The sequence below is a fragment of the Fundulus heteroclitus genome, chromosome 16, assembly GCF_011125445.2.
Source record: "Fundulus heteroclitus isolate FHET01 chromosome 16, MU-UCD_Fhet_4.1, whole genome shotgun sequence".
Taxonomy (NCBI): Eukaryota; Metazoa; Chordata; class Actinopteri; order Cyprinodontiformes; family Fundulidae; genus Fundulus; species Fundulus heteroclitus.
In genome coordinates, this window is record NC_046376.1 from 15369949 (window position 1) to 15384001 (window position 14053).

The window sequence follows — 14053 nt, forward strand, 5'->3', positions numbered from 1 at the left end:
AGTGTTATATATTTACGTTTTGTATATCCCAACTAGAAAGAAATGCTGTCTGGATACTTAAAACGTGATCAACACCGAATAAAAAGCAACGCTTTGGATTAGGGTACTGCTCTCCCTTAAAGTTGAGTCACGCTTCGGTTCGATTACACTCATTAAATGTCTTTCTTTTTTTCTTTTTTTTTTTTTTGGCCCTTAAAACAGCTCCAAAGTGCCATAAGTGGCCCCCAACATTTTGTGTGTACTAAAGTGCTGCAATTATTCTTTAGAGTATGGGGTGATCTATAATTCATTCTGTGAGCTTCATTGTTATTCTCATTGGTGGAAAGGGCACTCTGGGGAATGTAATAGGGTCTATTCTTGCAGTTAATTAGAAGAGCGGAGAGGTTTGCTTTTTAACAAAAAAATGTCATGAACGTGACAGAGGGGCGTTAGGTGACAGGGAAATCTGACTCATTGGGAAACTGCACAAATGCAGTCTTTGGTTGTATCTTCTCTTAGAGAAAGATGGTGAAAAGTCGATGCTTTCAAAATCTCCGTGACCTTGTCCATTGCTTAAGTGTGTGTTAATGATACTGCTTAATTGTCTGCTTCAAGGATACAGAGAAATCTTAGAACCAGATAAATGAGCATACACACAGCGCCGTGAAAAGTGTTAGTGCTGCTTGAAACTTTCCACATTCTGCGACATTCAACAACAAGCCGAGTGAAAACGTTGTGAAGCCGTCTTCTGCTTTAACCCAAGCTGTAAATCTTTAGGTGGGTGTTTTGGCCAGCTCTGCACAAAGAGAATAAGATCTTTGCTTGTTCTTCTGTGCAAAAAAAACCCAGGATACGTAAGCTTGGTTGGAGAGCATCCTCACAGCAGTCTTCAAGTCTTGCCGAAGAATGTCAATTGGATTTGGGTCCGGACTTTGACTGGGCCTTTTTAACGCACGAACATGCTGTGATATAAACCCCTCCATTGTAACCCAGGAAAAAAAAAAACATTTCTATTGTTTTTCTGCTGGATAGTAAACCTCCACAGCCTCAAGTTTGTTGCAGCCTCTCACAGGTTATCCTCCAGGATTGTCCTGCATCTATCTTGATCCACCATTCATCCACTACGACCAGCTTCCCTGTCTCTGCTGTAGGAAAGGGGAAAAAGAAAAAAGCATTTCTACTTCAAATGTGCGTCGCAGTCAGCACACTTCAATGCACGCTCCTCTGTTGCTGATGAAAGTATGCGGGTGAAGAGGGAGCATCCACACCAGAGTCATTAAGAAATGCAAAAATCCCTCTTGTTTTAGAGCTGCTCTATTTTCCTAAAGCGTTAAAAGAGCAATTGGTTTTGATTTACAGGCAGTCACAATAATTTACATTTCTGTTGGGAACAAGTACCCTCAAATTTTCCTTCCACTTTAAACAAAGCTGTAAGTTGGGCTACTAATAAACAATGGAGTTTTTTTTTTGGTTATCTTTAGCTAAACATCCACTTATGCAGTTTCCCTGTGTTGTGGGGAGGGGGGGGGCTGAAAGGAAAGAGAAATAAAACCACATGACAAAGTACAACTTTTATAGATTTGACAGGCAATAAAGAATCCCAGGCCGTGCTTAACACATATATTAGCCCATTTCCCAAGGCCCGGGGACATATTAGTGCGGCTGGAGAATATTCATTCATAAATAAATAATGGTGAAGCAGCTTATGGGGGGCATCTGGCTTTATATTCGTATTAGCTGCTGTGCTCATGAAACCATGCATCATGATAAAGAGGATTCATGAGCCCTGTTCCTTTCTCAAGTGTGGTTCCTTCAAGCTGTTTGTTCTTGGGGGGGAAAAAAAAGTGCAATATTAAAGTCATGTCGAATTTCTGTTCCAACTCCAGTAATAAATCTAGTCGTTTTAAGAACAAAAGTGAAGTCAAATATGAGAATTATTGTCATACGGATGTCTTGTGTTCTGGACTCTTTTGCCTCAAGCTTCCTGTGGCACTTGTAGATTTGATCTTTGACTGAGCTTGTTTCCCACAGGTGCGTTGCAGTTCTTCCTTTTCTTCTTAAATGTTCACTACTTCCAAAAAGCCCCAGATGCAGCATCTGAAAAAAAAAATTATTTCCTTAGATTTAGAGTTATTTTAAATCAAGATTAAAAACACATTTGTTTAGGATTGTCTTTGACTGTTCTAGTTAAACTGCTTTACTGAAACATCATTAGTTCAAGTTTGTAGTCCAACTGTTTTAAATATTTACTTTTAGTTTCCATTTTCCCATGTTTTATATTGTTACATTTTATCCCAGCTTGCTTTTATTCTGTTTTTATTTTCATAATGCAAAGCACTTTGCGTTTTCTTTGTACTGAAATATGCTGTACAAATAAATTTGCCTTGCCTAGATTTTCCTTAATAATCTGCTCCTCAACCTTATTAAGAACCCTTCACAATTAATCAGTTTTGTTGCTCATAATCCAGTTGCAGTCCAGCCGAGAGGATGGACCTGCTCAAAGCAAATGGCTCCCAGTTATCACCAGGATGACGTCCACTCAAAGCCACACAAGAAAATAGATCCTTAGTGTCTCTGAGAAGCCCTCTTGCCGTGGACTCTACCAGCTCACCATCCTTCCATCAGGCTGGCTGAGAACCACCGGAGCAAGAGCGAACAGAATGAAAAACAGCTTTTTCCCAAGAGCTTGATGCTGAATTCATAAAACATGCATGCACACACCTGATGGACAAGTGCAATACACCTCACAGGCAATACATACAAAATCGCGCTGCTCCGTTCCTTATGCTGCTTTTATTTGGCCCCTCTTATAATTTATTGGCTTTCAGGACTATAGGAATACTTTTCTTCCTGCTTTTTACTTTAAATTGGTAAATGCTGGGGGGGGTTTTAGCACCTTCATACAAAGTTTTGTTGTGTTTTTTAATAGAATGACAATTAAACTCCACAATAATCTAAATTAATTTGGCGAATTTGCACAGCATCCATTTATGGCAAATATTTTCTCAAAATCCTTTAGAAGACATGTTTTCTTTTTCCCAATTCAAACACAAAATTATTCAATCATTCAGCCAGACTCCGAACCCTAAACATGCCTTCAAAATCGAATTGCTTTATGATAAAATTCAGTAAAAAAAAAAAATGCCAATTGGTAAGAAAAATTCCCAGATGACTGCACTATGCCATTTGAACTGGAAGCAACCCCTCGTACAGAGCAGGCGAATACTCCAGCTGAACAACGGCGACTGTGTGCAGCCATTTGGCATTATGAGCTAGGCGTTAAAAGGACAGGAAGGAAACTCCCAAGCTCTAACCCTGGAATAGCATTGCCGAAGAAAAGACAAGGGGAACATACGCTGATGGCATTAATAGTTCCATCAATGGTTCAGTTCAGTTTAGAGACAACAGCTAAAAAGGAGGACTGAGCCAGGGGTACTTTTTTCTAAAGGAAAGACATGTTTTTGTTAAAAAATGTCTACCTTAAGTAAATGTGAATGGTTACCAATCTCCAAAGCCTTTCAGAAACCTACAGTAACATTTAATCCAGGTGAAACTCTTTATCCTCGGGGGGAAAGTAGAACTTCTATTATCACACAAATAAGTATTCTCTCTTTGGAGAAAATATGCAGCAGGCCTAATCTTATTATTTACTAAGTTGTCGTAAAAAAAAATCACCTAGCCACAACTGCAATGGAAGCACTCTCATCCACCGATGCTCCTAGCTTTTCTTCTCTCCCACCACACAGTGAAACATGAAAAAAACAAAACAGGCCATCAAAGTAATTGTGATGACATAGAAAGTGCTGTCAGCAGGAATCACCTGAACTGTATAAGGGGTCATTACACCTGTCTGCTCAGACAACCATAGCAACAGAAAAATGGGATATTTACTGCCCACTCCATCCTTTTGGTGCAAACCCGAGGGATTTACAGCCCACTGACAAACTGATCCAGCGTTCATCTTTAGGAATAGATCTAAAAAATTAGCATGCGCATCTAAATAACTGACCTGGTGTATATTTTAAGAGTGAACCTAGATGTTCTATTAAATAGATAAGACTCGGCGTGTAAAGTACACACCAGGCTTTAAGGTTTGGCTATATGCATCTTGACGTGAGCCGGGCCCAAGCCTTCTGGTCCATCTCCACATTTAAAGGGGCTGTTGTGACACTGAGCAAATAATTCCTTTAATGGCGAAGGGAAAATAGCAAAAAGTAACACCCCAGCAGCGTCGGGATTGGGTGCCCATGAGTGCACACATCTATATTAAAATCAACCCATTGTTTGGACGGTTCTGATCCAAATCTCAAAGAGTGGTGATTTATCTTAGCGCTATCTCGGGGTATTTGCTTTGTCTGAAAGCACTAGATAAGGAAGGAGAGGAAATGACAGCAGGGAACGATAAAAGAAAATATTCAATACAGAACACAAGAAATGAAAAAAAAGGGGGGGATAAATAGCTTCCCACTTACTTCTGAATTTTACCCATCTTGTGACTCTGATGGCTTCCCAGCGGTGCTTGCATCTAACTCCTCAGGTACTGAGTACAGTTCAGCAGCCCTGATGATGGTGGGGAGAGGAGGCCTTCGGTGAAAGGGACCACACACACACACACACACACACACACACACACACCCTTCACTGTTGGATATAACGCATCTGCAGCTGCATCACCTCCGCCCTGTTTCGCTGGTGTCTTGGATCACTGGTCATGCTGTCCAACACTGTTCCGCCTGGGAAAGATCTCAACTATCAATCTCCAAGCTGTCAGCCGCGCTGACCCACCGGACCCCTGACGGATCCTTCAACAGAAATCAAACAGCGCTTCCTCTCTGCAGTGAGAGTCTGATGCTTTCTCACCCTCCTTTGAACGTATCCCTGTAAAGGTTGACTGGGTAGAAAAAAAACAAAACAAAAAAAACTAATGAACAAACACGGTGTAAGTAAAAGAATGCTGCTATGCATGGACTGCATTCTGATGTTAATTATTTGGCAGAAGTATTCACGACTTATCGTATATTATTTCAAACTTGAAGCAGAAATTACAAAGAATACGTTACTCGCACTCGCTGCAGTTTTACACATTTCTTTTTATTTTTTGTTTGCACCTATCAATATATTCCCCTTCTTTTTTTTTTTTTTTTTACCAAAATCTCCCCACTATGAGGGCAAGACACCTAATAATCTGTTGTTACAGACAGGTTCATGTTGTTGACCTTTATCCGTGCCAGCACATACGTATTATGCTTGAGGTCTTTCACCTCTCGGCTAGTGCCTCTCTGTCTCTGTCTTCCCCTGGTCCTTCCCCTGAATTCTAACCTCCTTTTCCTGCCTTGTAAAATCAATTCTTATCGATTTCGCTGCACTCTTCAGGGTGGAGTCAAAAGAGGGGACAAAGGAGATAAAACCATAGGCGGATTGTCAGAGTAACTCCACGGTGCCACCGGGGACTTAAGCGATCATGAGAGATGAGTCAGAAACTGGTTTCCACTTCAAAGCACTGGGAAATAAGAGCAAAATGGCATCTGGTGCTGATGGTGGATTCCAGCCAGGTTGGCTCGGTGGTCGCATTCATGGCATAAATAAATAGGATAATGACAACTAAACAGAGAGACTGGAGCTGATAGACATCAAACAAACAGCAAAAGCTGGTAGTGGTTATCAGGCTTCCCTTTCAGCTATAAAAGCTGCAACAACATAAGAAAATTATATATATATATATATATATATATATATATATATATATATATATATATATATATAATCATATTAAAATCTATTGCAGTATCATTTCATGTTCTGTTATTTAAAGAAACTCATACAGTGAGAATATAAGAATAATTATATTGACTGCATGTGTTCCAGGGAACGGGTACTAAGATATAAACGAATCACTCTAATCATCCATCCATCGTCCTTACATGCGTACCTGTGCAGCGTCGCAGGGGGCTGGTGCCTATCTCCAGGAGGTGATTGGGTGAGAGGTTTGGTACACCCTGGACTCGTTCATCACAGTCCCTCTGATCAAGCTGTATTTATTAGAAAAGTGATGTATAGGAACACCCGTAAGTCATTTTAAACTGTGTATCAAACCAATTAGCAATATTAAGTTAATCCCTCATAATATCTTTTTTTTCCCCTTGTGGGCCAGAAATCTTTTAAACTTTCGGAATTTGCTTTCATTGACATCCTCAAAGATTTATTTGTGTAGATTTTGTTGAACACTGAAAGACTTTTTTTTTAATATTTGAAAAGAGAACTTTTCTGTAGTACATTTTATATTAACAGCGCATGTGGCTGAGAGGGTAGCTTCTTGCAACCGGGGGGGTTATAGGTTTGATTATAGCTCTCCCTTGTCACATGGCGATGTGCCCCTGTGCAAGGCACTTAACTCCGAGTTGCTTACCAATCTATGTATGTTTGAATGTGTGCAGGTCAGTGTGACCAGAAATGCACTATGTAAACTCAGTCCATTAGTCATTTAGTCATGAAGACAACCATATAGAATACAAAAACATGTAAAAATACGATTTATACTCTTAAAAAAGTAATTTTATTTATATTTGTTCTCTTGAGCCAAAAGCGGCCACCAGATTTTTATACTTTGTTTTCTGTCTGTGGTTTTTAAACCTTTACAAACAGAATACACATTAACACTTTAAACTTCATTTAAGTTTATCAGAGACGTTCCACGCTGACGAGCTGCAGGAACAGCAGCATGATCTCAAAATCTTATATAATGAAACACTTCCCAGCTGTGCGTTTCTTCTTTTTTTTTTTTTTTTCAAACTGGAAAGTTAAAGGTGTTCAATTATTATTCTGTTCCCCGAGAAAAGCTAAGCTCAGACATGCTTGCATTTGCACATCCTTGCTCCTGCACCTCTATATGGCGTGACCAGGAAAAGCCACAAATAACAACCCAGTTCACAAATTTAGAGCCTTTTGTGTGCCGCTTAGTGTTGATATCTCTGATAGCACACTGTCTCTGCAGCGGGAGGACAATAAGCCATAGATCTGTGTGCATATGCACTTGGGTGGACAAACACTTCCAGTTTTAAATCACATGTTGGAGGGGAGGAGGGGTGTTGTTGGAATGCAAAATGCAACATCCACAACGTGCTTCATGCTGGCATGATAGATTGGGTAGCTTGAGAGAAAAACTGATTATTGTAGCAAACCATGACCTCAAAAGTACATTTAAACAAATTGAAATGGCAGTGGTCTTCAGCATTAGTGTTAACAGATGAATAATTTCATACACATCGTCTTTACATGCTCAAGCAGGATATATTTGGCAACATATCAACATATAGGGGCAAAATGAAGACCGGTAACATGATGCTGGATGGTTTGCTTGAGGAAAGCACCACCTGGTGGTGGAAAATATCACTTATAGTTAAAAAAAAAAAAACGTTTAAAAAAAAATGTCCAAACACTGTCAATTTTTTGATGAGAAGTTTTATTTTGTACTTGCATGGACTAACAAAGTATATACACATTTGTCCAATTGGACAAAACACATATTATAAAAGTGCAAATGATAGAAAAAAATAAATTAACTTATGTTTGAAAGACCTAGGAGCTTAGAACTGCTCAATGACAAAATAGTGTAACAAAAAAGAAAAACAATGTACAGGCATGTTGTGGAATAGAGGCTGTTATGTAGAGCAATGGTCAGACAACTTAGCCGTCATGACTATGAGAAAAGGAGAGAACTATTCCCAGACCCTAAAAAATAAAGAAATCTCAACATTTGTAACATATTTTACTTTACAAAACAGCTTGTGGATTATATAAAAATGTAAAAAAAAAAAAAAGTGAAAAGAAAAAGAAATAATTCTGTGTATTCTGAATTATTTTTAGCTTAACAAAAAATGACATTAAAACACATTCTTTTATTACAGAGCTTTCTATATTCTGCATCATCCAACGATACATAATAACCATTATGTGTGACTTTGCTTAAGGCTAGCGAACAGTTTAAGTATATTACATCTGTAGTGTTTAACATTTGAAAAATTGCCTTAAAAAAAAAAAAAAAAAAAAAATAAACAGCTCAAAGCACTGCACATCTCTTAAACTTCAGCGCTCTACTTGAAGGCGTATATCTGAGATGCCACAGAATCTGCAGAACAGCAACTCCCATGTGGGACGCTGCTACTTTAATTCCAAGGTTCAATGCAACTTTAGCTCAGCAGCAAAATGCATACTCAAATGTGTCACACGCTGCGCTATCTTAACAGAGTGGACCTGTTTGGTGCTGTGGGGAGGCTAAAAATGCAATTAGTCAACAGAAGTTCACAAAATAATAATAAAAAAAAAGCAATCTGACAAACTGCTAAAAAAAAATTGTCAATAATAATAAAAAACTAAATCACAGCATGACTGAAATGACTGATGTGTGATAAATTTTAAACTGAGAAAAAAAGTGTTATATTGTATTGTATTACAAAACTAAATTTACTATCTCTATTTATTGCATTTAGCTTCTTGAATATCTTTTATTTTTATACATTTGTGACTGACCACATCTTTGATGCAGCTGAGTAAATGGCAACAGGGGAAAATCACAAACTTTTTTCTTTTTTTTTTTCACTGAAGTAAACTATTGAAAGGCTTTCACGATACAGTCATAGATAGATGAGTTGACATAGTAACCACATATAGAGTTTCGCATCCATACTGTTATCTCTGCTGGTGTACAACAGTAAATATGAGACGACGACGACGACGAAAACCCACCAGACTGGCAGGAGCACCGATAAAGATTAGAGGAAAATCTTCATAAAAAAAAAAAAAATGAAGGTGAGGAAAAACCAGGAGGAAATCATGTGACTCGAAACACTTTGAACCGCAAGGAAGTAACTCTGTGTTTTACAATGCTGAAATATCGGAAAGGTGTGCAAATTAAGCAAATGGGATATACCAGCCATGCACTGGATTCTATGTTACACAGCTACAGACTCTTGCATAGTTCAATAAAAATAACATGCATTGTTGTTTTCATGCAATACTGCATTCATTATTATCATTCTGAAGTCTGTACAATGACAAGTTTACAAGAAACAGCAAAAGGAAAAATAAAAAACAGACATGCAGTCCGGAAAGGTAGACGAGGGAGATTTGTGAAAAGATTGCGATTGAACGTCTTCAAATGGTATCAAAACTGCTTGATCAGTTGGCTTTTCAGCCTCTGACTGTTTACACAGGTTTTTATGTCACATAACCCAGCGGTTGTATAACACAATCAGAAGCAGATGAATTATTGGTTGAGGTAAATCCCAGGTTTAATGTATTTTTTCTCAGTCTTGATATTCTTGTCACTCTAATTTATGAGGCAAAAAAAAAAGTTGGGAAGCAGCTTCAAAATACACAGGTGCATAAATTAAAATATCATCGAAAGGTTAATTTATTTAAGTCACTGAATTCAAAAAGTGAAACTCAATTACCCACTAAGTGATCTATTTCAGGTGTTTTTCTGTTAATTTAGATGAATCTGGCTTTCAAATAATCAGAACCACAAAATCAGTTTCTCAGAAAATATAAATGTTATCCAAGATAAATAAAAAAGTGTTTTTTGCTGCTGGGGATTTTTTTTCCCCTTAACCTACACAGTGTTGGCTAAGTTTTCCAGCAGCCATTGTCCAGCTCCATATGGTGCATCAGCCACAAATGGCCACTGCTGGGAAAGCCTGCTGTTCACACAACACTGTATCCACGCATATCAACAGAAAGTTGAGTGGAAGAAAAAAAACTGTTGTAGTAAAAAGTGCACAAGCAACGAGGACACAACTTTGCCTGCAAGATGAATTCTTGCGGTATTTGTACATTCACAAACACATGGGAATCTATCTTGTACCACTCCAGTTTCAACTGTTTGTGTCCGACCCAAAAACGGTTTGGGCCAATCACGTTGCAGTATTGTGGTTTAAGGCGGGACGTACCGGTGCGACGAAAGCAAGAGCTGATGAGCCTAGAGCCGAACCCACATAAACATGGAGGACGCACGTGTAGCCTTCTTGTGGTTTCTCATGATGTCTGCTGCTTACGTTTTAGTTCGATACCGTGATTGGCTAAAACCAACCTTTGGTAGGCGGGCACCAGGCGTGGCTTCGCCCAATCAGCTAAGAGTTCTGCTGAATGTCCCTCCATTCCCCAAATGGATTCGATAAGGGTAGTCCCAGATTGATAAGGTGCTGAACGGAGAGTGCTACATTCTCAACCTGGCTTGCCAGGTTAGGGAGGACAACCATCGCATTGAAAGGATTGGGAACCAAAGACAATTCAAGAGTTTTTGGGAGATTCACAAGACATGGCCTGCAGCCATCATAGACATCTATATCTAGCTAATGAACAATAACTGTTAAGCCATTCCTGAATCTGAGGAATGGCTTAGCACCAGCACCCCTCGCCACCCCTTGTGGGGTGGCGAGGGGTGCTGGTGCCTATCTCCAGCATTCAATGGGCGAAAGGCGGGGTATGAAAGTAAAGAAAGAACTAAATTTTGCGTTTCGTTGGGAAATCAAGGGGACAAAGAATGCAAGTTGTTTGGGGTCCTGTGGGAATTTTTCACAGCCAGGGGTGATTTGTAAAACCGGGTCATCTGCTGATGTTGGTCAACTGTGTTTTATCAGGTCTAGTCAGTGTAGCCATCTACCAAATTTAACAGCACTTCATGTCTCCCTCTGCTGACAAACTTTATGGAGATCCTGATTTCCCTATCTATTTATTTTTTACACACTGTACACACTGCCATGCAGTACAGAGGCCACCATTTCTGTACCAAAACTCCTTTTTATCGGTCTCACCTTAATTTCTTGAGAAACTGATTTTTTTTTGTTTTCATTAGCTGTAAGCCTTACCCAAGAGAATAAAAAAAAAAAAATCTATATGAATCTATATGGCATATGAATTTCACCTTTTAAACTGAATTACACAAATATATTGACTTGCATCTGGATTGAGAAGCTGCCTGATTCCTAAAGAATATGCTGCCTGCCATTTGAATAAAACTATAAACTCCAAAAACAGTCAGATCTCAAAGTAATTTTGCATTTTTTTTAAAACAAAATGTAAGCGATGCAGTGGTGATAAAAAGAGATGGGAAACAGTGGAACTTGCCACAAGTCAGTAAGCTTTTCAGGGTAAAATAAAAAAAAAAAAAAAAACTTCTATAGCGTTTTAGGAAGACAATAGGCCCAACAATGATTGACATTTACATATTCTTAATAAAGTATTAACATTTTATATTATTTACTAGATTGTCACACAGCCACCTCCACCTCTAATAGAAAATTTGAAATACATATGTAAGTAAATGGATTCCCATCCTAATAACCACGTTATGGTTGTCTGGACCGGCACGTGCACAGATAGGCCTTGTGGCGCTCAAGCATCCGCCCTTTAGCCCTGAATGAGAAAAGTGCCCTTTCTGCTGGAGTTTTTTTTTTTTTCATTTATCAATATAAATGAAAAAAATAAAATAAAAATCACCCTCTCTGCCAATCCTTCCCCCCGTCCACCCCCTAAAAAAGTATTTTGATAACTGATGGAGATTTTTTTGACTTGTGAGGATTCTGCCCCGACCTGATCGGCAACCCTCAAAAGCCTCGCTCCCCTCCTCCTGGAGGCGTCACACCCGCTGAAAGAAAAGCCTTTCCTTATAAGATTTGACAGCGGTGTGCAATTAATGGACCCTTGTCCAGATGCTGGAGTTCTCCATTCCATAAAACATGTATTTTCCACTGCTTGGTGCAGGTGGGTTTTGAACAGGTGCTGAAGGGACAGCTATAAAGTGCATGGGACCTTTACGGTCAGCGTGGTAAAGGAGAAGGTGTCTAGCTGCGTCTAAATATGCCTAACCCTGTCCCCCTAACCCTAAAGACGGCTGCTGTGTTTTGAGGACAGGGAGGGGCGTTCTTTGCAGGATTGTGGGTGTATTTCCTGTCCGCAGCTTGATATGTTTGGAGAAAAGCTTGATAAATGCTCAGAGATGAGAAGCCACCCAGACACGTTTACAAATGAACGTCTTTTCTTAAATGCACATTTGTACTATATTGTGAAATGTGTGGAAACATTTTAAAGATATTGATGACAGTGCAAAAAGCAAGAACTGTGCTACATTTCTGCAATTTAAGTTGAGCTACATGAAAGTCTGGAGAGGTGAACGGATATCGGTAACGGTATCACGAGTCTAATTCTACCCAAACAATCCTGCTGTCCTCACCTCAGTGGAGACCCTCGCGTCCTACGCCTATATTTGTATTTTACTGAGCATATTGGAACTTTTATTTCTAGTTTTGCTGAGTTTTAAGGTACAATATTTATGGTTGCTTATTTAATATATTTGGTTATAAAAAAGGGATGCAAAATATGGCCTGTTTTATCTGTTATTGTTATTTATTTATAACATTTGCTTGTCCTGTACCGATTGTGTAAACAAAAATAAATAATGCAAGTTAAATACGGCCAAATTGTTTTTATTTTATAACTATTTTTGCCGATTGCTGCCCTTTTTTCGGCTGTGTCCGTGCACGTGCCTGCACAAACGCGTATGATGGAAAGACCCGGCTCTGAAATGTATAACAACGGTTACAGATCCAACAGAAAGACGGTCAAAGCAAAATGCACACAAAGGAATGTTTTCATTCGATTCAAAAGTGCCACGTACATGTTCCTGATAGGTAACGTAAATAGAGCAGCTACAGTAATGCCATAATATTTGAACGTGCTGCATGTTATTTCTATGGGGTGTAGCAGAAAGGAACTATCATAGCAGCCAACTTAGGATGATGCCATGTCCATTTAAAATGTATGTTTATTGTGCGCTGCAGTTTTTCACAAAACACTAATACTGACAGCTTCAGCGCACCATGAATCTCTTTGACTGATTGGTTTTCCTCCACCAGTTGAGATGAATTATTCACTGACCAGACCTGTCCTTAGTCCACCAGGAACAGTTTTTTTTGTTATTATTATTATTATTTAACCTTTATTTATACAGGTCTGTACTTCACCTCTACACCCATATTGTTCCTTGCTGCCATCACATTTTAAGATCTACCCCGTACGGACCATTTAAATAAGGCATTCTTGTTCAACTAGGAGGCATTTTTGCAAACAATCCAAGAACCATTGTAAACTTGACAATTACTGTGAATGTATAAAAAAAAATAAAAATAAAAAAAATAGTTTGTGATTTGAATTCTGATTGCGTACACACATTCACATCTTTGAAAACAAAGCCTGTGCTGGTATCTGATGTACGAGTATTGCCAGTGGATGGGCCCCGGTTTTACAAAGATAAAGCTGACCGCTCAAGCAAAGTCCAGAGAGAGAATATTCTGCTCCTTACTTTGCTTTTAGTGTTTTCTTATAGAACGGTCTGGTAGTTTAGATCAGGGATGTTGTCCACAGGAAATCAACGACCACTCCTAGAGAGTATCTGTTGAGTTATTCGGATAATTAAATGGCTCGTTACCAGACGAAATGCTTTCAAAGATAATATCTCCAATGAGGTACCAAAGGTTATGCTATAAACACTAACAGCTTTACAGCTTGTTGGAATTTGTGGTTACAGTTATTATTTAAGAGTATACTCGTTATTAAAAGAAACATCAGTGCCAGTGAATGAGTGGTTTGTTACAGCACCAGGTGTATTGAAGGATGACCCCTGAAACGTTGAGATGAATGTACCCTTTTACCATTTCAAGTCTAGGCTGGCTTACTCTACTCTACAATACACCCTAAAATACTTAACTAACTATTATATAATTATTACCATATGTTTTCATCTATACAAAGTGCTATTAAACAACATTCCTACAGGTGACGCTTACAGTAAAAGACTATTTTGCCAAGAGGCAATTGTTTTGTTCCATGTGCAGCATTAAAAGGCGCTTAAGATAATTTTTTTTTATCTTGCTCAGAGGGGAAAAACGGATACAATTTATGTTATGTCAACATTTTTATATATCTATAAACTTTAACTTCAAAGGGTTTCATTCCAAAACATCCACTTGTTTTAAACATAAGAAATATTTTTAGTAAAAAAAAAACATTTTATCAAAAGAGT

General features: G+C 38.7%; 1 long non-coding RNA gene across 1 annotated transcript; it reads right to left on the reverse strand.

The window, feature by feature from the left end:
- Nucleotides 1–9581: 9581 nt before the first annotated feature.
- Nucleotides 9582–10104, reverse strand: LOC118566286. The gene is made up of 2 exons (XR_004932925.1): nucleotides 10064–10104; nucleotides 9582–10023 (listed from the first exon to the last, which is right to left on the reverse strand). It is a non-coding gene; the product is annotated as an uncharacterized LOC118566286 (long non-coding RNA).
- Nucleotides 10105–14053: the final 3949 nt, after the last annotated feature.